Source organism: Peromyscus maniculatus, chromosome 10 (genome assembly GCF_049852395.1).
Source record: "Peromyscus maniculatus bairdii isolate BWxNUB_F1_BW_parent chromosome 10, HU_Pman_BW_mat_3.1, whole genome shotgun sequence".
Lineage (NCBI taxonomy): Eukaryota > Metazoa > Chordata > Mammalia > Rodentia > Cricetidae > Peromyscus > Peromyscus maniculatus.
This window is the reverse complement of record NC_134861.1, coordinates 9,855,442-9,882,816: the sequence shown is the minus strand read 5'-3', so window position 1 is coordinate 9,882,816 and position 27,375 is coordinate 9,855,442. Positions and strand designations below refer to the sequence as shown.

Here is a 27,375-nt window from a genome sequence, read left to right as displayed (position 1 = left end):
AGGCCAACGAGAAGAACTTCACCCCTGAGAGTGGGAACTAAGGGGTCCCCAGCTGTCTGTGAAGGACTGCTGCTCCAGAAATGAACCTGGGGATTCTGGGGGCTGCACAGATGCCATTCTTGGGACTACAAGGAAGTAGGACCTCTTTTGAAGATTATTTCTGCCCAAATTAACAGGATTTAATAGATGTACCCAAAGCATCTATTTCTAAAGAATTACCTTGAGAGCCAAGCAAGGTGGCACATGCCTACAGCCCTAGCACTTGGGAGGTAGAAGCAGAAGGATCAAGATTTGAAGGCCGTCCCGGCAGTGGTGGCACACGCCTTTAATCCCAGCACTTGGGAGGCAGAGCAAGGCAGATCTTTGTGAGTTCACGGCCAGCCTGATTTACAGAGTGAGTTCCAGCACAGCCAAGACTGTTTCACAGAAAAACTCTGCCTCGGAATAAAAAAAAAAAAAAAAAGAGTTGAAGGCCAGTGTCAGCTACATACCAAGTTTAAGCCCTGCTTGGGCTACATGAGGCCCTGTCTAAAATGCAGAAATCACTTAGAGAGCATAAAGTCATACGATCAAAAGTAGTATTATCATGTAGGCACCATGTCTATGAATATCACATGTGAGACAGTGGCCAGTAATAATGGCTGTCTAGTTTCTAATTACTAAAATGTAATTAATGACTATTTTAGGTAACACTTGATAGGCTGACACCAGGCCCAGATGCAGACAGAGATGTCTGTTTGCAAGTATCAGTGACTACTCCGTCAGAGATAGTAGACCATCATGACTGTTCAGGGCCTTATTCTCAGACTTCCCAGCATCCAGAACCAGGAGAGATCATTTCCTGTTGTTCATAAGCCACCCGGCTTTTATTTTGTTGTAGCAGACCAAATAGATCAAGGCATGAAGCACATTTGTTTTGTTTTGAAACAGGTAGGCCTAGAATTTCTGATCTTCTTGTGTCTACCTCTTGAGTATTGGGGTTGTAGGCATATGTAGCCCCTTCCCCCCCACCCTCTCCCCCATTTTACGTTGTTTTGGGTATTGAACTTGGGACTCTGCATGCTAAGCAAATTCTCTACCAACTGAGCTACATCCCCAGCATCAAAAAGTTTTAAATCTAAGATTTTGGGCAATATAAAAACGTTTTAAAAAATCAGTTCAACACCATGGCTAATCATAAAAAGGAGCACAACGTACCATCAAGACTATGAAACAGAGCTGGCCAGAGGGGCTCACGTCTGTAACCAAAGCCCCGGGAGGCTGAGGCGGAAGAATCGTGTGAGTTCCAGGCCAGCCTGAGTTCTCAGCTACAGAGTGAGATTCTATTCCAAAAACCAAAACCAAAACAAAACAAAACAAAAAAAAAACCTGTTGAAATAATATTTAGTGATCTGGAAATATATTTATGCAAGAAAAAAAGAAGCAAATAATTCTAAAATGCTAATATTTATAGTTATCTGTCTTGTGATACTTAGAGATTGAATGTAAGGCATTGAGCTTGCTAAGCAAGGGCCCTGACACTGAGCCATATCCCAAGCCCCCGATTATAGCTTTGAAAAATGTAGATACAGATGCATGTTTGAGAGGTAAAGGACAAACAAAAACACCTCCAGATGTTATCAACTTTTTATTTGTATAATGCCATTTGTCTTCGGTTCTTTTCTTTCTTTCTTTCTTTCTTCTTTCTTTCTTTCTTTCTTTCTTTCTTTCTTTCTTTCTTTCTTTCTTTCTTTCTTTCTTTCTTTCTTTCCTTCCTTCCTTTCTTTCTTTCTTTCTTTCTTTCTTTCTTTCTTTCTTTCTTTCATCCCTTCCTTCCTTCCTTCCTTCCTTCCTTCCTTCCTTCCTTCCTTCCTTCCTTCCTTCCTTCCTTTCTCTCATTTATGTTTTGTCTTTTGAGACGGGGATTCTCTGTGTAGTTTTGGTGCCTGTCCTAGATCTTGCTCTGTAGAGATCCACCTGGCTCTGCTGGGATTAAAGGCACCACCACCTGGCTTTCAGTTCTTTTCTTAAAAGACTTATTGATTATATATTATGTGTATGTGTGTGCATGTGCCTGCATGAGTTTATGTGCACGATGTGAGTGCGGATGCCCACAGAGGCCAGCGGGTGTCAGATCTCCTGGAACTGGAGTTACAGGCAGTTGTGAGCTGCCTGATGTGGGTGCTGAGAACCTGCTCTCTGCAGGGGCAGTAAGTGTTCTTAATCACCGAGACATCTCCCCAGCCACATGTTTCCTTCTTTATATTGATTTTCATCTTCTGAAGTTTTCACTCTGTAGCATATTTTATGTTACAGGAAGAGAGAACTATGTGTAAGTAGGGGATATGGCTCGACAGTACCACACGTGTTTCCTGTGCACAAAGCCCTGGGTTCAATTCCTTGCAGGCAAGAAAGAGGAAAGAAGGAAATGGGAGGGAAGGAGGGAGGGATAGAAGGAAGGAGGGACAGAAGGAGGAAGGGACTTGAGCCCACATCACTGAATCAATGTATACGTATACATTAAGAAACAGGCAAGTCCTGGTTAGTTTTGTCAACTTGACACAATCCAGAGTCATCTGAAAAGAGGGAACATCAGTTGAGAAAATGTTCCCATCAGCTGACCTATCGGCAAAGCCTACTGGGCATTTTCTCAACTTGTGATTGATGTGAAAGGGCCCCGCCCACCGTGGGTGGTGCCATCCGGGCGGTTTATAAAAAAGCAGGCTGAGGAACACCCAGAACAAGTCAGGAAGCAGCATTCCTCCATGGTCTCTGTTTCAGTTCCTGTCTCCAGGTTCGTGTCTCGAGTTTCTGACTTCCTCAGTGATGGGGTATGACCTGAGAGATGTAAGAGGAAATAAACCATTTCCTCCCCAAGCTGCTTTTGGTCCTGGTGTTTCATCACAGCAACAGAATCTCCAAACTCAGACAAGGCTCAGTGCCATCTACATCGGAGTCTGCAGCTGGTAGCGACCACAAACTTCTGTGTTTGCATCATAAGACTTTGTGGGTCAACTAGTCATAGCAGGGGGCACTGTTTTGTTTTGTTTTTTCAAGACAGGTTTTCTCTATGTAGTTTTTTGTTTTTGTTTTTTCGAGACAGGGTTTCTCTGTAGCTTTGGAGCCTGTCCTAGACTAGCTCTGTAGACCAGGCTGGCCTGGAACTCACAGAGATCCACCTGCCTCTGCCTCCCGAGTGCTGGGATAAAGGTGTGTGCCACCACCGCCCAGCTCAGGGGGCACTTTCCAGTGTTCACACTGACAGGGAGTGAGGAACAGATAACAGAACAGGCTCTGGATGAACCTGGAACAATATTGCTTGTTTTCTTTTGGTTTGAAGTGAATAAATATACCTCATGATGTGTGTGGGGAAGCCTGTCTTCTGAAGCTTGGAGGTGTGAGTATAAACTGAGTGTTTTCTTGAAGATAACTGACAACATCTGTTAAAATAAATAAGTAAAACTAAAAATTTCCATAGTGTGATGGCTATTCTTGGTTGCCAACTTGACTACATCTGGAATTAACTAAAATGCAAATAGCTGGGCACACCTGTGAGGGATTTTCTTAATTAAATCATTCAAAGTGGGAAGACCAATTTCTAGTCCAAATCTTTATGGAAGATCCATTTTTTTTTTTTTTTTTTCTCGAGACAGCGTTTCTCTGTGTAGCTTTGCTCCTTTCCTGGATCTCGCTCTGTAGACCAGGCTGGCCTTGAACTCACAGAGATCCGCCTGCCTCTGCTTCCCGAGTGCTGGGATTAAAGGCGTGCACCACCACTGCCTGGCCGGAAGATCCACTTTTAATCCAGATCTTTTGTTTTGTTTTCAAGACAGGGTTTCTCTATGTAGCCCTGGCTGTCCTGGAACTTGCTCTGTAGACCAGGCTGGACTCGGACTCAGAAATCTGCCTCTCTTCCTTCTAGGGGCTGGGATTAAAGGTGTGTGCCACCATACCCTCTTGTATAATATTAGAGGGACCAGCCTTAACATTATACATCCCAGGGGCTCAGGAGAGAGAACTACTAACAGCGAGGACTATTTTCAGGAAATAGAATCTCAGCACACTGAGCTCTGTAGTTCACTTGCTTTAATTCCTCTGGGATAACATCCTATATACACAGCTTCAGTTCTGTTCTCATGCCTAGCTCCTTTCTTGCCTGATTTCTCTCTATATTCATCTACTGCTCCCTCTAAATTCTATCTTAATTCTCTCATCTTAATTCTGCCTCATCTAGGTCCTTTTCATCTTGTTCTTACCCAGTTAGTACTTCCCCATCTTCCATCTCGTTCCTCTAGTCCTCTCTTCTAGCCCTTCAATCTAGTTCTTCCCCATCTCAGTTTGTTTGTCTCAAGTTCTTACCCATCTAGTTCTTCCATCCTCTTTTTTCTTCTCCGTGCTGTTCTCTGTCTACAGAAAATGCCTGTCCTTTCTTTCCCTGGGCACGTGGTTCCTTGCCTCTTCAGGAATGTTGTTTTATCTTTCACCTTGATATATAAAAACGTCTTTTGTTCTCAAAGCGCACTGGGGAACCTCCTCAAGGCGAGGGGATGGTCTGAGCTTCATTAGCACAGGAAACAAAGCTAGGCGTCTCCTGCCGGCTTGTCTCCTAAACTCAGCAGGGCAGTTAGTAACTTAGTAGGTTCAGCATGTCTGGGGAGCTGAACTGTTTACCAATTGTTCTGGGCACACAAAGATTTCATATTAGGAGACAGCTGGAATATTAAAGGCTGGAAAACACCAAATATTCATAATAAATGGCTTTGCCTTTTGACAGACCCTCGGCCAATCAAAGTTCAGCTTTAATACACAGCTGAATCTCTATGATATATTCTTGCGACCCGCAAGAATGCCCAACCATGTTAGTCACCCTGGATTATGTGAGACCTTGAATCAAAAAATAAAAATATGGGCTGGAGAGATGGCTCAGAGGTTAAGAGCACTGACTGCTCTTCCAGAGGTCCTGAGTTCAATTCCCAGCACCTACATGGTGGCTCACAACCATCTGTAATGAGATCTGGTGTCCTCTTCTGTGTATATAATAAATAAATAAATCTTAAAAAAAAATAAAAATAAAAATATTGGAGGGCTGGAGAGATGGCTCTGCAGTAAAGAACATTGACTGCTCTTTCCACAGGACCCAGGTTTGATTCCCAGCACCCGCATGGCAGTTCCCAACTGTAACTCCAATTATAAGGGACCAGCATTCTCTTCTGAGTGGGCACCGAGCACACAGACAGACAGACAGACAAAACACCCATGCCCATAAAATGTAAACCAGGCCAGTGGGATGGCTCAGTGGGTAAAGACACCTGTCACCAAGCCTGACGACCTGACTTCAATGCCAGGACCAAAAGGTGGGAGGAGAGAATTAACTCCCACAAGCTGTCTCTGACCTGTACAGGAGCCCTATGGCACAAACGTGTACACTTGAGCTTTTGCACACATGCGCAGGGAGAACAAACAAATGTGAGCATTTTAAACAAATAAGATACAAACTTGTGAAATATTCTGCTGCTCTGAAAGTTGCACTTTCCCTTTAAGTCAGTAAGTAAATAAACATTCTGCCAGGCTCCTAGTAGAGCAACTGTGCCCCTCCGTGTTCCCTCCAGGGGCAGAGCCCTGCCCCGGCCTTGTCAGTCAGTCACTGTTCCTCCCTGCCACCCCCCTCCTTTCTTTTTGTGGTGTTGGGGATTGAACCCAGGGCCTCATGCATCCTGAACGAGTGCTCTACCACTAAGCTAGACTCCAGGACCTGTCCGTTTCTTCATTGTGTAAGTCTATAGCAGCGTGGAAGTGTTTAATATTCTCTCCGGTGGTGAAGGAGATTGAGCGGCTTTTCACATGCACCTTGGCCATCCAGGGCTTTCTGACAGTTTACAGCTTACATGGCCGGAATTCCTTTCAGAGCCTCTAAAGCCGAAGGCTCTTCGGGTTTATTCTAAAAAAAACAAACCTCACGTACCAGTCCCGGTGACCGTGTGTCCTCAGCACCTTGCACAGTGCCTTTAGCCTGGCAGGCAGCAAAGGCACAGGCTGTGTCAACCCCAGGCGGTCTCGGAGGTGATTACAGGCTGGAACGTAGGTGCCTTCACAAGAGGCTCCTTGGAGCAGATTTCTGAAACTCTCCAGTCACAAGCCTTTTTGGGGAGCACTTACAGCTGTAGTTGGTTATTTTCCTTTACTCTTAGCTCTTTAGGGGCCCACCACCCAGCTCCCAAATAAATCACACGAAGGCTTATTATTACTTATAAATGCCCAGCCTTAGTTTGGCGTGTTTCTAGCCTCTGGCCTTTTATCTTTCTCTATTCCATATACCTTTCTTTACTTCTTACTCCGTGGCTGGCTGTGTAGCTGGGTGGCTGGTCCCTGATGTTCTCCTCTCCTCCTTTTCTCGTTCCTTGATCTTCTCTTCCCAGATTTCTCCTCCTGTTTATTCTCTCCGCCTGCCATCCCTGCCTATCCTTTCTTCCGCCTTGCTGTTGGCCGTTCAGCCCTTTATTAGACTAATCAGGTGTTGTAGACAGGCAAACCAGCACAGCCTCACAGAGTTGAACAAATGCAACATAAAAGAATGCAACACAGCCGGGCGGTGGTGGCGCACACCTTTAATCCCGGCACTCGGGAGGCAGAGGCAGGCGGATCTCTGTGAGTTCGAGGCCAGCCTGGGCTACCAAGTGAGTACCAGGAAAAGGCGCAAAGCTACACAGAGAAACCTTGTCTCGAAAAACCAAAAAGAAAAAAAAAAAAAAAAAAAAAGAATGCAACACATCTTTGCATCATTAAATAAATGTTCCACAGCACAAACAAACGTAACACATCTTCAGCTATTATTCTACAACATATAGTGTGTTCAATGCTGTTTAGAGCTAATTGGTATTTTGATTTTATGATCATCTGTGCTGAGAGCATCAATTCCTATAACGGCAGAAGTATACTCAGGGCCATTTCGGAAACTGCTGGAAATTCTATCTCAATCTTAACCCCAAATTCCTTTTTTGTGAAACTCAAGTCAGCAACCCAAACTACGATTTTCAAAATCAAACATTTTAACACAATTATGACTCAGACACCAATTTGACGTATGCTGAGGAATGATGTTAGAAAAGCGTTGAGTCTTTGTTTTTTGTAGTTAAACCATTATGAGTCTTTGAGGAAGAACGTTGTATGCGCAGTAAAAACCCTGCAGTTTGTAACTTGTGATAGTCTCAGGCAGAGTCCCGCTGGCATTGTGTAGTCGGAGGGCACGCACAGCAGAGCATATGTCTGTTTTGTGTTCAGAACCACGTCTACAGTGAAGCCAGGACATGCAACAAACACAGCAGAAACGCCTGGGAGTCGTTTTTTCATTTGATTTCGATGGAGTTTTTGTTGCAGACACTGAGAATCCTTTTGTTGTTGACAGCTCTTACATACTGGAAAGCCAGGCATGGTGGTCCCCACTTTAATCCCAGCATTTGGTAGGCAGAGGTAAGTGGATCTCTTTGAGTTCCAGGCCAGCCTGGTCTTCAGAATGAGTTCCAGGCCAGCCTGGTCTACAGAATGAGTTCCAGGCCAGCCTGGTCTACAGAATGAGTGAGTTCCAGGCCAGCCTGGTCTACAGAATGAGTGAGTTCCAGGCCAGCCTGGTCTATAGAATGAGTGAGTTCCAGGCCAGCCTGGTCTACAGAATGAGTTCCAGGCCAGCCTGGTCTACAGAGTGAGACCCTGTCCCCGCAAAAAACAAAAACAAAAACAAAATGAAACAAAACAACTCCCCTTCTCTGGTGTCCCGACCCACAATCTAGGCAGTAATATGCGGCTGGAGAGATGCTGAGAGGTCAAGAGCCGGGCTGCTCTTGCCGAGGGCCTGGGTTTGGTTCCCAGTACCCACATGGTGGCTCACAAACATCCATTACTCCAGATCCAAGAGATCTGAAGTCTTCTTCTGCCCTTGTTACAGAATTGGAGATGACCGGGAAAAGATCACCAGACTCAACTCCGATGATAATTAGCAGAATTTATAAAAACTGCCAGCAGGGCCGCAGTCTCTACCTCAAATCAGAGCCATGCCGCACAGAAGTGGGTGCAGGAAGGGGTTAAAGGTGAAAACCACAGGAGCTGTTCTGTTCGGTCAAGATTGGGTGGGCAAGGCAACCTCAACATAGTCTTTGAATATCTGCATAAGCAAGTTCCAGAAGCCAAATCACTTAGACGTAGCATCACATGCAGATGGTCATGGCTGTCCATCTCTGGGTGGGCGTCAAGGAGTCAGGGTTGCTGGGACGGATCTTCCAGGAACTTGAGTCAGAGACAAATGGCTATTGGGTACCACGACGGATGCCTAGCACAAAATGGAGTTTCTTTAGTCATCACACGCTCATGGGCATGACACACACGTGGTGCTCTGACACCCAAACAGGTAAACCCCTCTCCACCCAGAATAAATACGTACAAATTTTTAAAGAGGCCGTGTCTTGGAGAACCCCCATACCTGCCCTCAAGGACACACACAGCAACTGCTCGGTGGTCTGTGGGGGAAATATCACTGGCCTCTGTCTTCCGACTATGGCTTTCCATGCTTCTGGGGTTAAAAGAACCATCCTCTCCTGAAAGAAATGAGGTGGGACTTCATGAGGAGAAAAAAAAAAAAAACATAAGATTTTTTTCTTTTCCTAGGACTGGGGTTGAACCCAGGGCCTTGAATGAGTTAGGCCAGCTCTCTACTGCTGAACTACATCCGCAAGTCCTGCTCGCACTTTTTATTTGGAGACAGAATCTCCCTAAGTTGCCCAGTCTGGCCTTGAAGCAGCAGTAGGTGGGCCAGGAAGGACTCACACTTCTGATCTTCCTTCCTCATCCCCGAGAGCTGGGCTTACAGGCCTGCACCACCAGGCCAGTGTGAGCAGTACTTTTCAAAGCACCAAATAGACAGTTGGTAATGGAGACGTGGGAGACGTTGCCTGTCTTTGTGATCCAAATGTCCAGAAACTGGCGATCTAGAAGAGCAGAAATCAACCTTTAAGCAACTGAAAGCCTTTCTGGCAGACACATTAGGAACAACGAGAAGCCAATGAGCTAGATTTTAATCATATTTTATTTGCCATAACTTATCCAGAACATTAGCAGTTCAGTGTACAGTCAATATCAAAATGACTACAATATTTTACTTTTAGAAACATTATTTTTATTTTATGTGTACGAGTGTTTTGCCTGCATGTATGTATATGCACCACGTGTGTGCAGGTACCCAAGGAGGCCAGAAGAGGGTGTTAGATATACCAAAACTGGATTATACATGGTTATGAACTGCCATGTGGGTTCTGGGACTGAACCTGGATCCTCTGTAAGAGCAGTCAATGCTCTTAACCGCTGAGCCATCTCTACTGGAACCTTCCACCCCCCATTTCTGTTTGTTTTCCAAGACGTGGTTTCTCTGGCTGTTCTGGAACTTGCTCTGTAGACCAGGCGGGCCTCGAATTCAAAGATCCGCCTGTCTCTGCCTCCTGAGTGCTGGGATTAAAGGCATGCGCCACCACTGCACCACTGCCCAGCGGCCCCCACCCCCCCAGTTTACTTTTTTAAAATACTAAGTCTTTGACACAAAATGTGCATTACACCAACTGTAGGTCTCGGTCTGCATTCATTACCCTTCAAGTGTCAGGCCGCCGAGTGGTCAGCATAGCTCTAGAACTCTGATGCTCAGCGAGTATTTCAGGCACGTGGGAACGAATGGACGCCATGGTCTGACTAGGAAGCTGGGTCGGGTCCTGTGCCACTAAGACGGGGTGGCCACCAGGGGGCGGGAGAGCACAGGTCGACCTACTTCATTGTGCCATCCTTGCCTGGAACTCGGGGTGAGGATACAGTGTCACTCAGAGTGCCCAGACAGCGGGTCTCTAAGGTCCCTGTGATCAAGTTCCTAGGTGTCCCATCTGCCGTGGACCTCTTTCCCTTTCCGTGGTTCGGCCCTCCCCTGTAAGAAGGGGAAGAGAGGTGAGACAGCCCGGAAGGCATAGGTGTGAGATCTTCCTGAGAGGTCAGAGCGGACCCGAGGCCCTTGACTCACGAAAGCCCTGGGCCTGGTCCTCACCGAGCCAAACAGGACAGCTGGGACTACAGGAAGCCCACAGCAGGGCCCACCGCCCCCCAAAGCTCGTCCCAGGGCACTCTTGGGTGTGCTGAGGACACACAGACCACCCTGTCCTCACAGCTGCTGTCCCCTCGTCAACCAGACTCGCAGCTGTCTTACCCAATCTCTTTTCCAGGCTGTCACACCTCAAATCTCCAGAACACTTCATTCCAACTGTTCCCCCGGAGATGCCTGCAGCCTGGCTCCCCCCTCAGAGAGGTCTGGGTGGTTTTCTACTCCCTGGGTCCTGGGCACACTCTCTGGCTGCACTGGTTTCTCTGTTTTCTGAGGCACTGCGCTGAGGGGGGTTCTGGAGGGGTGAGGCTCCAGAAATCCCTCCTGGGTATCTCCATCAGGATAAAATGGGGTTCTGTAGGTGGCCAGCCCCCCAACTCTCAGGTTATGTGAACCTGTCTCTTGCTCCCTACTAAAGGTTGGACACTTTTCAGAATGCCACTCTTAGCAGGTGGCCAATAAATATTCATAGCCTAAAGGAATGGCACACTCAGTGGGGGGGGGCTAAAGCATTCTTGGAATGGATGAATGGGTGAATGGCTTTCTCCACGGTTCTCTTGCGTCCCCATCTGAGTATGTGAGCCCAAGGGCAGCGTTTACCCAGAGCCAAATTTAGGGTGACTCCCAGACTTTTCAAAATCACTGCACAACATAGTCCAGTTTATCTGCACAACCACCCGCTAGGTAAGTGCTATGTCTCATTCCTCAAGGGAGGGGATCTAGGCCTGAGATGAAAGGATTGGGGGGGGGGCTCCAGATCTCCCAGCCAACACACAGCCCCCAGGCCTCTCAGGACAGTCTGCTCTTTATTTAGATAGAGTTTAGTTCCATGTGTGGGAATTGCATGTTTTCAATGGCATCTTTAAAAGCTCAATTTTTTTTGGTCTGTTTTTGTTTTACTTTGAGACAAAGTGTCACTTTGTAGTTCTGGCTGACCTCAAACTCACTATATAGACCAGGCTGACCTGGAACTCACAGAGATCCATCTTCCTCTGCATCCCAAGGACTGAGATTAAAGGCGTGTGCCACCATGCCTGGCTATTTCTCAATAGTATCTTTTGATATATAAAAGTTAAATTGTTTTTTATTTTGCTTTTGTTTTTTGAGACAGGATCTCATGAAGCCCAGGCTAGTCACAATTTACTATGTAGCTGAGGCTAATCCTGCCTCTATCTTCCAAATGCTGGGATCACAAACTAGGATTATGCACCGCACCTGGCAGAAGTTTACATTTTAATGAAAGCCCAGTGTGTCTGTTTTTCCCTCTTGTTTTGGGCTTGGACACTCATCTGATCCATGGGCCTGCCAGCATGCTGTCTCATTGGAGATGGTAAGATTCTGATATAGATTCAGTTCCCTCTCTGTTTCTCTCTCTATCTCTCTCTCCCTCCCTCCCTTCCCCTCCCTCCCTCCCTCCCTCCCTCTCCCTCCCTCTCTCCCTCTCCCTCCCTCTCTCTCCCTCCCTCCCTTCTTCCCTCTCCCTCCCTCTCTCCCTCCCTCCCCCTCCCCCTCCCCCTCCCTCTCTCTTCCTCCCCCCCCAGAGCCACGGAAGCCCCCCATACTGCCTTCTTTTGAGCTGCTGTCAAACCACCTGTCTAACCTCCTCCATCCTCTTTAGCCCAGGCTGGCCTCGAACCTGTGATTCCTGTTTACAGATATGTGCCACCACACTGGCCCTACCTCCTTATCTCAGAGAGTTCCTTTATCAGCATTATTTGCAAAACTTGGGAAATATTTGTGAGGCTTTTGTTTGTTGTTAAAGCAAGGTCTCACTATGTAGTTCTGGCTGGCCTGGAACTTGCTGTGTAGCCCAGGCTGGCCTCGAACTCACAGAGATCCGCCTGGCTCTGCCTCCCGAGAGCTGGGATTAAAGGCTTGCGCCACCACCGCCCGGCTGTAAAAATTTTAAATAAAAGAGAAAATCAAGTGGAATTTCACCACACCTCCACTGAAAACTGGTCAGTTTCTCTGTTGCCATCCATTCTAGCCCTCTCATGGGGTACCACTGAACCATGGGGGTGCTCTAGCCAGCACAAAGGTCTTTGCTGTAGTCTTTTCAAACACTGGCTTATCTTCAAACACTTGTTTTAGCTCATCTGCACATTTTATAATGGTGGAGACACACACACACACACACACACACACACACACACACACACACACACATCCCTACTCTGATGTTGACAGGACAGAACAGGTGGAGAGAGTGGGATGGGTGGATTTTGCTTGGAGCAGGACTTCCGTGGTGTGGCCTGACAGTGGCCCTAGGTCATACCGAAGGCACCTGGAGGTCAACCTGGTGGGTAGTATGAGGAGCCAGCCAGGCAGGGAAGTCTCCCTACAGCACAGCATGAACAGGCATATGGGGCAATTGCAAAGGCCATGTTTTTTGTTTTTGTTTTTTTCGAGACAGAGTTTCTTCATGTAGTTTTGGTGCCTGTCCTGGATCTTGCTCTGTAGCCCAGGCTGGCCTCGAACTCAGAGATCCGCCTGGCTCTGCCTTCAGAGTGCTGGGATTAAAGGTGTACCACCCAGCGCAAAGTCCATGTCTTAGGTGGAATTGGTCATATTGGGGCAGCAGGTTCAAAGACCTACACAGGTGTGTCTATCCTTCAGCCCTCGGGCCACATGTGTCCCAGGAGAGCTATGGATGCCACCTAATCCTTTGTAGGTGCCAATGTCATATCAAAATGTAGAAAGGCTGGGTGCTTTTGAATGTAGTAGCACACACCTGCAGCCCCAGAAATTTTTTAGGCAACACAGGAGAATCACTGTGAATTTAAGGTCAGTCTGGGCAAAAAAAAAATTAAATCAAGTTCAAGACCAGTCCCAGACACATAGCAAGAGCCTGTCGTAACATAAAAACAGGGGAAGGGAGGTAGAAAATAAGCAGAGACCTGCAGTGTGTGAGGAAGGTGTGACGCAGCTGGAGAGGCCATGTCTACCACACCAGTGACTTGGTGGTCCTCAAGATCTACAGAGTAGAAGTAGCTTGGGGACCGGAGCAGCAGAGACTGAGTTCCGTCTTAGCACCCATGTTACATAGCTTACAGCTGCCTGAAACTCACTCCAGGGGGTCCGATGCCCTCTTCTGTCTCCCTGGGCAACCGGATACACATGGTATATACTCCCGTAGACACAGACACATAAACGAAAACAAAAAGTAAGTCTTAAAAACAAAAAGGAGCTACTCATAAGAGTTTGCTTACCGACCAAAAACTGGAAAGGCCCCAACCACAGAACACATAACTATCAGCTCATTTAAATTGCTGATCCCTAAGACAACAGGAAACCGTGGCAACACCTTTGGGCAATAATGTAAGCAGGGAGGGGAAACTGTTCCTGCCAGTGTCTTATATCTAATGATATACCACGTAATTACAGCCCAGAAATAGACATATATATTCTTAGAAGACAGAAATAGAAAAATAGCAAGCCAGGAAAAAAAAAAAAAAAGTAACAGAACAGGTGCACCTGGGTGACAGGACTTTGCATGAGAGTTTTTTCATTTTAAATTTTGTTTACTATCTTAGTAAGCTTCTAACAAGATGTCCTTTAAAAATAAACTGTTCTACTGGAGAACAAAGAGGGGGAGGGGCTTCCAGGGTTTGTCTGGCCCAACGAGCGGGAGCATCTATCAGAATGGATACTCTCTCCCAAGGTCAGTTAACCATTTGTACATGGAAGACAGACGAGCAGCTGCACGTTGGAAATAAGGTGTATTCAAGGCTTCGGTGGTCGGCGTGGTGTGGGGGGCTTCTTTTCTGATGCTGGGTAAATCCAGACACAGCTGGCGACTCCAGAACAGATGGTGAGGTTGGACCTCTGACGGTGGGGACAGAGGGACAAGGGACCAGAGCGAGTTCAGTGGACCGGTCTCAGCCACATGTAGTCCAAGGCAGAGCCAACACACTCAGCATTCCATTCTGCACACAAACACAGGGTGGGGACAATGGGATCGAAAGAGCTGGACGAGAGGGCTTGCAATGGCCCCACAGCAAATCAATTAAAGCTGAAAGAATCCCTCACGAGCTCCAGGCCAACACTGGCTGGGGGGCAGTCCTGGGGGGGGGGCAGCTGGGCAGAGCTGGCAGTGGGAGGTGATTTCAAGATGCACATGGTGGTGCTGGGCACAGGGTCAGCACTGCCAAGAATCCAAGTGGTATGAGCCCAGCTCAGCAAGAGAGCAGGGGTTGGCAGCAAGGTGGGCACTGGGAAGTGGCCTGAGTATATGCCGCTTGTTTAATTGAGAAGATGACCCTCACAGATGAGAAGGAGAAACTCATGAGACACATAACAGACCTTTGCTGAGAGGTAGGTATGGCCCTAGACGGCCCCTACAGCAAATGGTGTAAGGCACTGGATGGGTGGGAGAGCCTGGGCTCAGCAGCAGGCTACAGTGTCTATTGGCTTCCTACACAGGCCACTGAGGTGGTTGGAGGGCTCCCTAGAGCCACCCCACACCGAGCTGAAACTGCTCCAGTACAGTCATGACAGATGAAGTGTGCCCTATTTCCTGTTCAAGGTGAGCAGTCTCCATGGGGCAGGTCATGGCTCCCACTGACAGGAGAATCTACGGGGAACTGTAGCAACATCTCAATGACATGGCCCCACCGCAGACTAAATCCTGATGTTCCACATCCCGTAGGTCATTGATTTGAGAACCAGGGATTCTGTGGCTCCCTGTACACAGCTTGAAATACACTGACAAACAGAGCAAGCTACGTGAAAAATGCCTTGGGCTAAGCATGATGGTACATGCCTGAAATCCCAGCAAATGGAAGGGTGAGGCAGAAAGATCCCAAGATACCAGATCTACATAGTGAGATCCTAATTCTTTTCTTTTTTCTTCTCCAGACAGTGTTTTTCTGTGTAGCCTTGGCTGTCCTGGAACTCACTCTATAGACCAGGCTGGCCTTGAACTCAGAGATCAGCCTGCCTCTGCCTCCAGAGTGCTGGGATTAAAGGCGTGCAGCGCCACTGGCCTGCAGCTTTTGTTCTTTGTTTTTTGTTGTTTTTTTTTTTTTAAATCAATTCTTTGAGGATTTCATACAATGTGTTTTGATCACTTCACTCAGTTTCTCCCTCTACCTCCTGACCAAATCCACCCCCAACTTTGTGTCTTTCTTTCTTTTTTTTAAATAACCCATCAAGTCCAGTTTCTGATGCCTGTATTGTCTTGGGTATGGTGCCAGGCACAGGAGCATGGCAGATGCCACACCCTTAAAGAAAACTGTCTCCCTACCCCAGAAGCCAGTAACTGTCCATAGCTGCTCAGCTAGGGGTGAGGACTCCTGAGCCCTCCACCCTCCCTCTGTGCTGGAATGGTGACTGCATTAATCTGGTAGGCGGCCACAGCTGTTGTGAGTTCACGAGTGTGGTGACCTTTTCCCGTCCAGAAGATTGCTTTGTGGCAGTCCTTCCCAAGCTCTGGCTTTTACGATCTTTCAGATGAGCCTTGAGCTTTGAGCCTTGAGGGTGGGGAGGGCGAGAGACAGGCACAGACTGGAGCCCTCCACTGATGCTCTGCACCTTGATCAGTTGGGAGTTTCTGCATTAACCACCCTCCACCGCATAAAGGCTCTTATCTAATAAGGTGTGGGAGCTGCACTGATCTATGGGTACAGAGATAAGAATTCCGAGGGCAGTTTGGTAAACGTGCATTTAGCAGAATAATAGCAGCAGTTTTCCCCCTGGGGTCTGTGAGCTCCTAACTATGGGTTTTTGGACTCAAATCTGATCAGAACGTGGTTGGTTACCCTTGTAGCATTGGTGCCACTTTGTATCCATGGGCAAATCTTGTCACGTTGGTCATTATTATAATCCACAGGTTTCACAGTTGGGTAAGATTGTTAACACCACATCCAGAAGCCAGCATCCTGCATAATCTGTTCTCATAGAATATAAGCTAACTATACGAGCTAGTCAGCAGGTGTTATGTTTCCTGGTCAGTACCGACTTGATTTCTCTGTGTCCTGTGATTCAAGTGTATGGTGTCTCCAGAAGCAGGGTCTTATCAAGTTCTGGTTAGCAGCTAAGAGCAGTGACAATAGCCTGTCTTGTTTCGGGGGTGAGTTCCTATGTCTTGAAAGGAAGAACATCTTGAAGAGCACAATGCAAGTATTTCTATAGAAGCAGTATAGAGATGCCTCCAAAAATTAAAAACAAAATTACTCAATGGTCCAGCGCTCCAGTGTCAGGTTTATATTTATTTATCTTGCCATATTTGAGACTGACCCTTGTACATGCTAGGCAATTTCTCTACCACCATGTGACATCTTTAGCCCAGAAGTCAGGATCCCAAAGAGATATGCCTCCCATGTTCATAGCAGCATTGTCCACAAACAGCCAAGCTCTGGGAACCTAAATTCTCACAGATGGGTAAGTGAAAAGACAGTGTGGCACACTACACACCCTCAAGGAAACCTTCAGCCTTAAGAAGAAAGGCAAACTTACAATAGGCAACCGACAGGACAAACCTTGAGAATGTGGTGCTCAGTGAAGTAAGCCAGTCTCGGACCCACAAACGTTGCATTACTTCCATAAGGACCCCAAAGCAGTCAAAGCCACAGCAACAGTGGAACGGTGGTTGTCAGGGGTGCGGAGAGGAGGGAACGGGGACGGCTGATCCATATGTAAAGTGTCAGTTATCCAAGAGAAATATGGACTATGGAGCCAGGTGTGGTGGCTCACGCTAATAATCCAAGCACTGAGGTGGCAGGGGCAGGAGCACCACCCCAAGTTCAAGGCCGACCTGAGCTATATAATGAGCTCCAGGCAGCCTGGGCAACAGAGATGCTGCTTGAAAACAAATTAAATTTCTGTGCACTAAATGGTGGTGCACACCTTTAATCCCAGCACTCGGGAGGTAGAGGCAGGCAGATCTTTGTGAGTTCGAGGCCAGCCTGGTCTGCACAGTGAGTTCCAGGAAAGGCACAAAGCTACACAGAGAAACCCTGTCTCGAAAAACAACAACAACAACAAAAATCAGTTAAGAGAGTAGAGGTCTCCCAGAACTTTGGAGGAATAGAGGACCAAAAGTTCAAGGCCATTTTGAGCTACATGGCAAAATAACATCTTGAAAATTTAGGAAAAAATATAGATCTCCTGTTAAGTATTCTTCCCATCATTAAATATTGTTTAAAAAATAGCCAGGCGGTGGTGGTGCATGCCTTTAATCCCAGCATCGGGAGGCAGAGACAGGTGGATCCCTGTGAGTTCGAGGCCAGCCTGGGCTACCAAGTGAGTTCCAGGAAAAGGCACAAAGCTACACAGAAACCCTGTCTCAGAAAACCAAAAACTAAAAATAAAATAAAAAATTAATAATAATAATATAGCCAGGAGGTGGTGGCATGCACCCTTTAGTCTCAGCACTCAGGAGGCAGATGCAGGTGAATCTCCGAGTTCGAGACCAGCCTGGTCTACAGAGTGAGTTCCAGGACAGCCAGAGCTACACAGAGAAACCTTGTCTCGAAAAAAAAATTAATAATAATAATTAGATAAAATAATAATAATAGGGGATGAAGAAGGACTGAATGCATATAGTAAACATGAGTTATGAAAGAGGAGTTAAAGTTAATTGTTTTTCTAGTTTGGATTTTTCAGTTTTGGTGGGGATAGTGTATAAAAATATAAAAAGTAAAAAGTGAAAGTATAAAGCACTCCACAGCCTGTTCCAAATAGCTACTCTGACTGAGCTGTTTAGTCTTTGGTTCTGGTTCATTTCAGTATGATTTTTTCTTATCTGCAACTTTTTTTTATAAAAAGGTTGAAAGTAATGAAAAATTTAAAGAATCGTATTTTATTAAAAATAGAATTTCATGAAAAGATGGGCTGAAGAAAGGGAAAGGGAAATGGCAGTTCAGGAAGATTTTTGTCAACAAAAGGCTGTGGTCAGGGCAATGGACACGAACAAGCATTTCATTCATGAGGACATACACTGGAGAGATACCTGGAGAGGCACCTAGAAAGGCACCTGAAGAGGCACCTGGAGAGACACCTGGAGAGGCACCTAGAAAAGCACCTGGAGAGGCACCTGGAGAGACACCTGGAGAGGCACCTGGAGAGACACCTGGAGAGGCACCTGGAGAGGCACCTGGAGAGGCACCTGGAGAGGCACCTGGAGAGACACCTGGAGAGGCACCTGGAGAGGCACCTGGAGAGGCACCTGGAGAGGCACCTGGAGAGGCACCTGGAGAGGCACCTGGAGAGGCACCTGGAGAGGCACCTAGAGAGGCACCTGGAGAGGCACCTGGCCTCCTCGGCCACCTGGGAAAGGTGAAACAAAGCAACAGGACATAGACCCTCTCATCATCCCACTGGAAAAACGAACCTGAGGATACCAGAACCTGGATGAGTTATGGACCAGAGAAACACACCTGGAGGAGGGGAAACGTGTAACAACCTAAGAAAACTGTTTGTTTTTTTTTTTTTTTTTTTTTTTTTTTTTTTTTTTTTTTGGTTTTTCGAGACAGGGTTTCTCTGCATAGCTTTCCTGGGACTCACTTGGTAGCCCAGGCTGGCCTCGAACTCACAGAGATCCTCCTGGCTCTGCCTCCCGAGTGCTGGGATTAAAGGCGTGCGCCACCACCGCCCGGCTTAAGAAAACTGTTTTAAACTCAGGTGCTCGATTGCTCAGCAACTCCTGACATCTCCATTAGGTGTACACCCAAGAGCAGTCCCATAGCCTGCTCCAGGGGAAGAATGCTATATAGCAGTGAACACGAACTAACTTTGGCTGCATGCATGCACACACGCGCACACACGCATGCAGGCATGCACACATACCCTGGGCAAAGCTTTATACAATTATTCAGAGTAAGAAGAATCAAGTCCAGGAGATTACTTCTGTGATCACCTTAGAGCAGCAATGGCACTGTGGTCATGGTCACATAACAGTTTTGTGGCTCTGAAGCTTTTGGTTTTCTTTGTCTTTTTTTTTTTTTTTTTTTTTAGATGAGATTAGGATTTAACTTGGCAGGCTGAGTAAAGAGAACAGCCCTCCATAATGTGGGTGGCCCTTATCCATAAACCGAAGGCCTTAGGAAAACACCAAGGCTCTTCAAAAGGGAATCCCGTCACCAGAGCCTTGAGGCTCCAGCTGCCTGGGCTCCTGGACCTCCAGTCCCACCCTTGCCCATCACCACCACATAGTCCTGCATGCTGAGTCCTCAGATTAAGTCCTTCAGACACATGGATGGACAGACAGAACTAATTCTGTGCATAAAACAATGTCACACACCAGCATGCCTCACAGGAGCTTAGTTGTGTAGCACAAGTATGTGTGCACGCACATGTAAGTGGTGCATTGGCAGTTAATGTTTGCAGAGGAAGAGATTATCAGGCTAGACACAGCATCTTTGGGTGGCCAGTGGAACTCTAAATCATTCATGTTTTCTTCTTTTCAAACTTCTCTATAATAAAGACATATTTTAAGAGAGAAAATCCATGGGGCATGGGATGGGTTCACTAAAACTAAGGATGTGTGAAGAAGCCTTATGGAAGTCCACTAGCTTGCAAGATAAGAAAAACCAATTTAAGAAAAGAGCCGGGCTGGAGAGATGGCTCAGTGGTTAAGAGCACTGGCTGTGCTCTTCCAGAGGACCTGAGTTCGATTCCCAGCACCCACATGGAGGCTCAACCCTGTCTGTAATTCTAGTTCCAGGAGTTTCTAGGTTTCTGGCTTCCTAGGGTACTGCTGTCATGTATGAGTATACTCCTACACACATATGCTCATGTATGCACACTCCCACATAGATAACATACACACATTAAAAAGTAATAAAAGTAAACCTTTATTTAGAAAGAAGAAAGGAAGAAAGGAAGGAAGGAAAGAAGGAAAGAAGGAAACAAAGGAAAAGAGCCCTGGCTAGGCGGTGGTGGCACACGCCTTTAGTCCCAGCACTCGGGAAGCAGAGCTAGGCGGATCTCTGTGAGTTTGAGGCCAGCCTGATGTTCAGAGCAAGATCTAGGACAGGCATCAAAACAATACAGAGAAACCCTGTCTTGAAAAACAAACAAACAAATAGAGCCCTGTCTGGTTGGTGGTGCATGTCTTTAGTCCCAGCACCCAGGAGGCAGAAGCAGATGGAGCTCTATGAATTTGAGGCCTAGCCTTTTCTACATGGTGAGTTCCAGGCCAGCCAAGGCTACACAGTAAGACTCTCTCACAAGTAATAATAATAACAACAACAACAACAACAATAAGTAAGAATGGAGGGGAGTAGTGGCATTATTTATTACTTAGATATGATTGTCTAGAGAAGTGGTTCTCAACTTGTGGGTCCCAACCTGGGGGGGGGGGGTCAAACGACCCTTTCACAGGGGTCATATATCAGATATCCTGCATATGAGATATTTACATTACAGTTCTTTTTTTTTTTTTTTTTTTTTTTTTTTTTTTTTTTTTTTTCTGAGACAGGGTTTCTCTGTGTAGCTTTGCGCCTTTCCTGGATCTTGCTCTGTAGACCAGGCTGGCCTCGAATTCGCAGAGATCCGCCTGCCTCTGCCTCCCGAGTACTGGGATTAAAGGTGTGCGCCACCACCGCCCGGCACATTACAATTCTTAACAGTAGCAAAATGACAGTTATGAAGTAGCAATGAAATAACTTCATGGTTGGGGGGTCACCACAACATGAGGAATTGTGTTAAGGGTCTCAGCATTAGGAAGGGTGAGAACCACTGCTGTGGAGTGTCGGTTTTTGTGCTGAATGAATGACGCAGAACTGTATGGAAAGTTGACACCTGCGCACTTCGTCTTAGGTAATTCCACTAAACATTTTACAGTTACAGAGCCGCAGACATAAGACACAGTGCCAGCCCCTAGGAGCTTACAGAGCGGTAGGAAAATAAGACTTCAGAGAAATAGCCACAATCAACACCAGAACACAGTAAGTGCCTAAGAGTGCCCCAAAGGAGACAGGTGTGCTGGTGCAGGCTTGTAATCTCAGTGTTTTGGAGGCTGAGGCAGGAGGACTGACCAGAGTTCAAAGCTACCCTAAACTACATAGTGAATACCTGACCAACCAGGGCTACAGAACAAAACCTTGTATCAAAAAAATAAAAACTAAAACCAACCAACAAACAGCCCCCCCCCCACACACACACACAAAGTAAAAGCATTTAAAAAATTCCTCAGAGATGCTAATGTGGAGTGAGGAGCCAGTTCCAAGGACGTTGCAGGACAAAGACGCTGACAAAGTGTCTTCAGTGTGTTGAAGACTTCTCCCAAGTCACACGTGCTATTCATGCTTGTTATCCCCGGGTTTGAGGGGTGGAGGAGAGAAGAATAGCTGTGAGTTCTGAGCCATCCTGAGCTACACAGAAAGTTCTGGCACGGCCTGGGCTACAGAATAAGACTGTCTCAGAAATACAAAACTTTGAAAACAGCTGGATGTGACAGTACATGCCTGTAACCCCAGAATTTGGAAAATCAAAATGGGAGGATCAGGAATTCAAGGCCAGCCTACAGTATGAGACCCTGTCTCAAAAATATGTTTTTTTTTTAATTTCTATGTAATTTCAACCTCAGAGAAAAATTACAAGAACAGTCCAGAGACTTCCTATGCATTTTTGTGAAAAGGAGAACTTTAGACCCAGTCAATTTAACAAAGTTTGGGCAAAGAATGACTCATAAATCAGGCAGTGCTTATAACGAGGGAGGGGCTCAGAGAGCCCTGACCACAGCCAAGCAGGCGCTGTCCCAGGCCGGCCCCAAACAGTCCAAACACTTGACTGGCTCCTTCTAGGTAGCAGCGTTCTTATCCTGGCATGGCATAAGGAGGCATTTGCCTCTTCTGGCATGGCACGGTAACTCGGCTGCCTGTGGTTGGATGAAACTAGACTGTTTGCTATTGGCTGAAGTCCAGATATTCTCTCTCTCTCTCTCTCTCTCTCTCTCTCTCTCTCTCTCTCTCTCTCTCTCTCTCTCCTCTCTTTCTCTGCCTCTGTCTCTCTGTCTCACACACACACACACACACACACACACACACACACACACACACACATCCCCCAAATAGAAAACAGAATGCTTATTCCTACCAGGGCATGGTTGCTTCTAGAAAATGTGTGTGTGTGTATATATATATATGCATTTGCCCATACCCTGTGTGTTTTCATATTTGTCTCTGTGTGGACATGCATATACATGTTTCTGTATCTGCATGTATTTGAATATGTGCAAGTCTGCATATTTTAACATCTACATGTATGGAATTTTTTAATCTTATGTCGATGGGTTTTAATCTTATATCTCTGTACCACATGCATGCAGCACCCATGGTGACCCAAAAGAGGACATCAGATTCCCTGAAACTGGAGTTAGACAGTTGTGAGGGGCCATATGGGTGCTGGGAATTGAACCTGGGTCCTCTGGAAAAGCAGTCAGTGCTCTTAACCACTGACCCATCTCTCCAGCACACAATTCTCTTCTTTTTGAAACAGGGACTTGCTTGTATCCCTGGCTGTCCTGGAACTTGCTCTGTAGACCCGGCTGGACTCAAAATCAAAGAAATCTACCTGTCTCTGCCTTTCAAGTGCTGGGATTAAATGCATGTGCCGCCACCAACCAGCAAATTTGCAATTTTTAAATGTCTTTACTTAGGGTGTGTGTGCCTGCATGTGTGTGCGCGTGTGTGTGCTCAAGCCATGGTGCCCATTTGGAGATCAGAGGACAGCCTGTGGGAGTCGGTTATCTCCTTTCACTACATGGGTCCCAAGGATGGACCTCAGCTTGTCAGGTTTAATAATAGCTGCCTATATCCACTGAGCCCTTTCTCTGGACTCTATTTTTTAATCAGTGTGTGTGTGGGGGGGGTGCATTTGTGTACGATGTGCGGGCGGGTACACACACGCCATGGCACGTATGTGGCAATGAGAGGATAATTTCGTGGAGTCCAGTCTCTCAACTTGACATGGTTTCTGGTTGTCAGGTTTGCCTGGTAAACCATTACCCATTAAGCCATCTCACCAGCCAGGGGACTAGTTCAAACACTCTGCTTTTCAGCTGTTTTTAACACTGTGGATACTGTTCAGGCCATCATCCTTATCGGTGACCCCAAAAACCCTCTCTCTTGCCACATGGCTTTCCTTGTGCTCAGTGCAGACTTGGACATCATCCAGCCTGTGGGAGACCCTTGCTCTAATCAGGCAGAAGGGCAGACGGAGTAACCAGGCAGGGGCCTGATTCTAAGCCAGTAGGCCTTCTGGAAGGTTCGGAGGAGACAGAATCCCCAGGAAATAGGGGGTGCCAGTGGACAAGGGGAGCACTGGGCTTCTCTGGGTGAGTGAGAAGCCAGAGCAGATGGGCTGTTGGCCGGCTCTGCAGAAAACCCACAAGTGACCTATAATGTGTCCGCAAAGGGCAAACCTGTTCCCCACAACAGCTGGGATAAGAGTCCTAACTGGAGGCTTTGTGGACAGAACAGCTGGCTTCAGCCAAGGCTGGCGGCAGCTGGGAGTCTACATGGAGGCTCTGCACAATCAGCTGCTGGCTGAAGAGGCTGCCCCACCAGGGCCCTGTGTGCATCCTTCCCCCGCTGCTTTGGGCTATAAATGAGGGGAGTCGTGACCTCCCTAGACCTGTCTATTCATTACCACCTATTCCATTTGAACGTTTCAGCTTTTTTTCTTCAACAAATACACTTCCCAAAGACGGACAGAAGTGTATCTGGGTTTCATGGGTTTGTATGTTCTCAAAATGCAACATTAGCTGAAAAACGAAAATTGTCTTTACAGGACCCAGACTTATGGAGGAAGCTCAGTTAACTTCCATGAATAATGCCCACAGCAAAAGCAGTGTTTTTTACTTTAGATACGTCAGGCCTATCCACCAAGCCACAGGGTATGTGGGTAGCTTTGTGAGGGGCACGAGAGCGTCTTCGCTTTGCAGGTGAGCGGCAGGAGTGACCTACAGGGTGAAAGGAGTCACTTGAGGTGCTAGTGCAGTCAGGTTGTAGGAAGGCCCTAGGCATGTGCAGCCTGGGGGTGGAGGCGGCCGAGCGCAAGGTGGTATGTCTCTCACGTGCTACAGAAGTCACATGACAAGAGGTGCCACAGTTGACTGCTGAGCCAGAGGCTGAAAAACTATGCTTTCTAAAACCCAGCACTCATGCAAAGAACTGCTTTTCCACAAAGAGGACAAGTATGCCCAGAGTAAATAGTACAAGTGCCGCCCCATTAGGGCGAGGCAACAGCTTTGGACTGTGCATGAACCATAAACCGGCTTCCAGCCACACAAATCCAGGATATCAATGCAGACCTGGACAGTACATTTGGCCCACATTTGTCAAGCTACCATGTGTCTGCGGCATGGGAGGCCTGGCCTGGGACGTGGGCTGCCCTGCTTTCCTAGCAGCTCACATACAGGTTCCTCTGGAAGGCCTCCCTGCTTCCCCTAGTCTGATTTTATCCAGAATGGGAAAGGGTAAAAAAAGACCAGGAATTTTGGCTTACAAACAACTCAGAGCAGGAAGACCTTGGGGTTAAACACGATTCCACTTTAGATAGAGCTGCAAACCCTTTTGTATGGCCCCACATCCGCCTGCCAGCCCCTGCTCTGCTGACCCTGGTCTGCAACCATCTCTTCTCCCTCCCTCTAGCTTTAGACACAGGCTGGTTGGCACATGGGCAGCTCTGAATGCACTGTGGGGAGCTGGAAGGGCCAGGGCAGCAGACGGTTCCAGAGTGTAGCCAAGAAGCACCTTTAAACCCAGAGTAGGGTACCTACCTACAAAACAAGCAGTTTTCATACCTCCAAATGCTGCTGCTGTGGGTAGCAGAGACTCAGAGCTGGCCACAGACTAGGGAGAGCAGACTCCATGACCTGAATGCTACAGGGTTTTCCATGCAGCAGAGGGTGCAGTCTGGACACTTGGCACATCCCCCTTGGGTCTGCAGATGGGCTAACGGCAGGCGTGGCTGAGCTAATTTCTTGAGTTTGACCATGGTGCTCCAGTTAGCTAAGAGTGTCCTTGTTCGGTAAACAGACCCAGATATGTTGCAGGTGGATGGGCATATTAGTTTACTCCCAAACGGCTCAGAAGGAAATCTAGCCACAGAGCAAGACGGAGACAAAAAGAGAGATGGAGACAGAGAAATGGAAAGGGACAGACACAGAAAGATGGAAATCAGAGACATGAGTGAGAAAGCAGTGGGGTGATTAGAGGGAAATGTGGTGACATGTTAATAGTTGAGTGAATTTGTGTGAAAAATACTCCTTACAACTAGTGCATGCGTGCGTGTTATATAGTGTGCTACATATGCATGCATGTGTGGGTGTAGGTGTGGGGGTGCTCATCCGTGCCTGCAGGTGTGGAGGCCACAGACTGGTACTGGAATGTTTTCCTCAAGCACTTTTCCATCTTATTTCAGAGCCTCTCCTTGCACAAGAGCTCACCATTTCAGTTCAACTGGCTGGCTGGAGAGCCCCAGGCTCCACCTGTCTCTGACCTCAGTATTTAGGTTATGGGCACATGCCACCACACCCGGAGTTTTTACATGGCAGTCAGGAATCTCAACTCCGGTCCTCACGCTCATGCGGCAGCCATTTTACACACTGAGCCCCATCCTCAAGCCCTTGCAAGTCCTTTTTGTGTAAATTCCAAGTTTAAGAGAGCAAATGGGGTGAGGGGAGGACAAACCCATGCTCTCTCTCTCTCTCTCTGAACACTTCCTGTCTCCTGGCCCAGCCCCCTCCAAAGCTCGGCCCTTTCAGACCCAGCCGTACAAGGTCATTATCCCCTAGCCCTGCTACCTGAGCCTGGTACGGGTCACTCCCATCCGCTTCCCAGAGTCCAGCCTCCACTCCTTAAAGTGTGTATCCAAAACACCAGCCTCGCCGGGGCGGTGGTGGCGCACGCCTTTAATCCCAGCACTCGGGAGGCAGAGGCAGGCGGATCTCTGTGAGTTCGAGACTAGCCTGGTCTACAAAGCGAGTTCCTGGAAAGGCACAAAGCTACACAGAGAAACCCTGTCTCAAAAAACCAAAAAAAAAAAAAACAAAAACAAAAACACACCTGCCTCAATCTCCTCAGTCTCCTCCCTGGATGCCACGGGCTGCTCTGGCGACTTCTATCCAGTTCCTCTCCCAGTCCCAGCCAACTCAGCACGTGGCCTCAGGCGGCCACTTCCACGTCTTCCCCTTCCACCCCAGCCTCCAGTGGATTCTCTTCTCTCTGTACTCGCAGAAGGCAAAGGATACGTATTTTCTACGCCGTCCCTTTCCCAAGTGACTTCCCATCTCCTGTGACTGCCCCAGGCCTCACCTGAGTGGCTCTGGAGGCGTCTGTGCTCTGCCCTTCCACCTTGGCGCCACTGACATCTCTAGAGAGAGAGCCTGTGCCCTTTGCCCATCCCCTTCCTTCCCTGCCCTGTCACAGGGTGGCCTCTCAACCCACACTCCCCGCTCACCTTGACTGCTTGGTGCTTTGACATCTGCGTCTCATCCCCTCCCCCAGTGACAACGTGAAACGGGGCTGAAGAAACAGCAGTTAGCATCGGAAGATCTGGGCAGTGCGACTTTGTGGTGCAACCTGAAGATGTGGGAGTTCGTGCTCAACTAAGGATTTACTGTCACGTGACCTCCAGTCATCATCAGCTTTGCTCTCTCCCCATTCTGGCCACCCGTCCTTGCTTTATGAGACCCCAAGGAGAATGATGTCCAGTCTGTCTGTCTGCTGGCAGCCGTCTCTGAGCTGCGTCTCTATCACCCATCCCAATACTAGACTCCCCACTGGCACATTTGCCAGGGGCATCCAGCCAGCTTCTCAAACAGTCAACAGATCTGTCTCATGTACCCTTAATTTGTGGAAGGCAGGGCTCTAAGTCCACAAGAAGGAAGAAACAGAGGAAAAAAGTGATATTTCAAGAAATGCATTAAAAAGCAGCACCTTTCATTGATTCCATGTACACAAGTATGGGGAAATGTACTTGGTTGTTTTCCACTCTTTCTTTTTTGGCTCTTTGAGGGGCCTGCCACCCAGCTCCCAAATAAATCACACATGAAGACTTATTATTACTTATGAATGCCCGGCCTTAGCTTGGTTTGTTTCTAGCCAGCTTTTCTTAAATTATCCCATCTACCTTTTGCCTCTAGGCTTTTACCTTTCTCTATTTCTGCATACCTTTCACTCTTACTCTGTTGCTGCCTGTGTGGCTGAGTGACTGGCCCCTAGCATCCTCCCCTCCTTGTTCTTTTGCTCTTCTTTTCCTCCCAGATTTCTCCTTCTATTTATTCTCTCTGCCTGCCAGCCCCGCCTATACTTTCTCTTGCCTTG

The 27,375-nt window shown here is 47.4% G+C and overlaps 1 long non-coding RNA gene across 1 annotated transcript; it reads right to left on the bottom strand.

Annotated features, from left to right (window-relative positions):
• Window positions 1-8,278: 8,278 nt before the first annotated feature.
• Window positions 8,279-11,474, bottom strand: LOC121832704 (uncharacterized). The gene is made up of 3 exons (XR_013042756.1): window positions 8,794-11,474; window positions 8,450-8,564; window positions 8,279-8,299 (listed from the first exon to the last, which is right to left on the bottom strand). It is a non-coding gene; the product is annotated as an uncharacterized LOC121832704 (long non-coding RNA).
• Window positions 11,475-27,375: the final 15,901 nt, after the last annotated feature.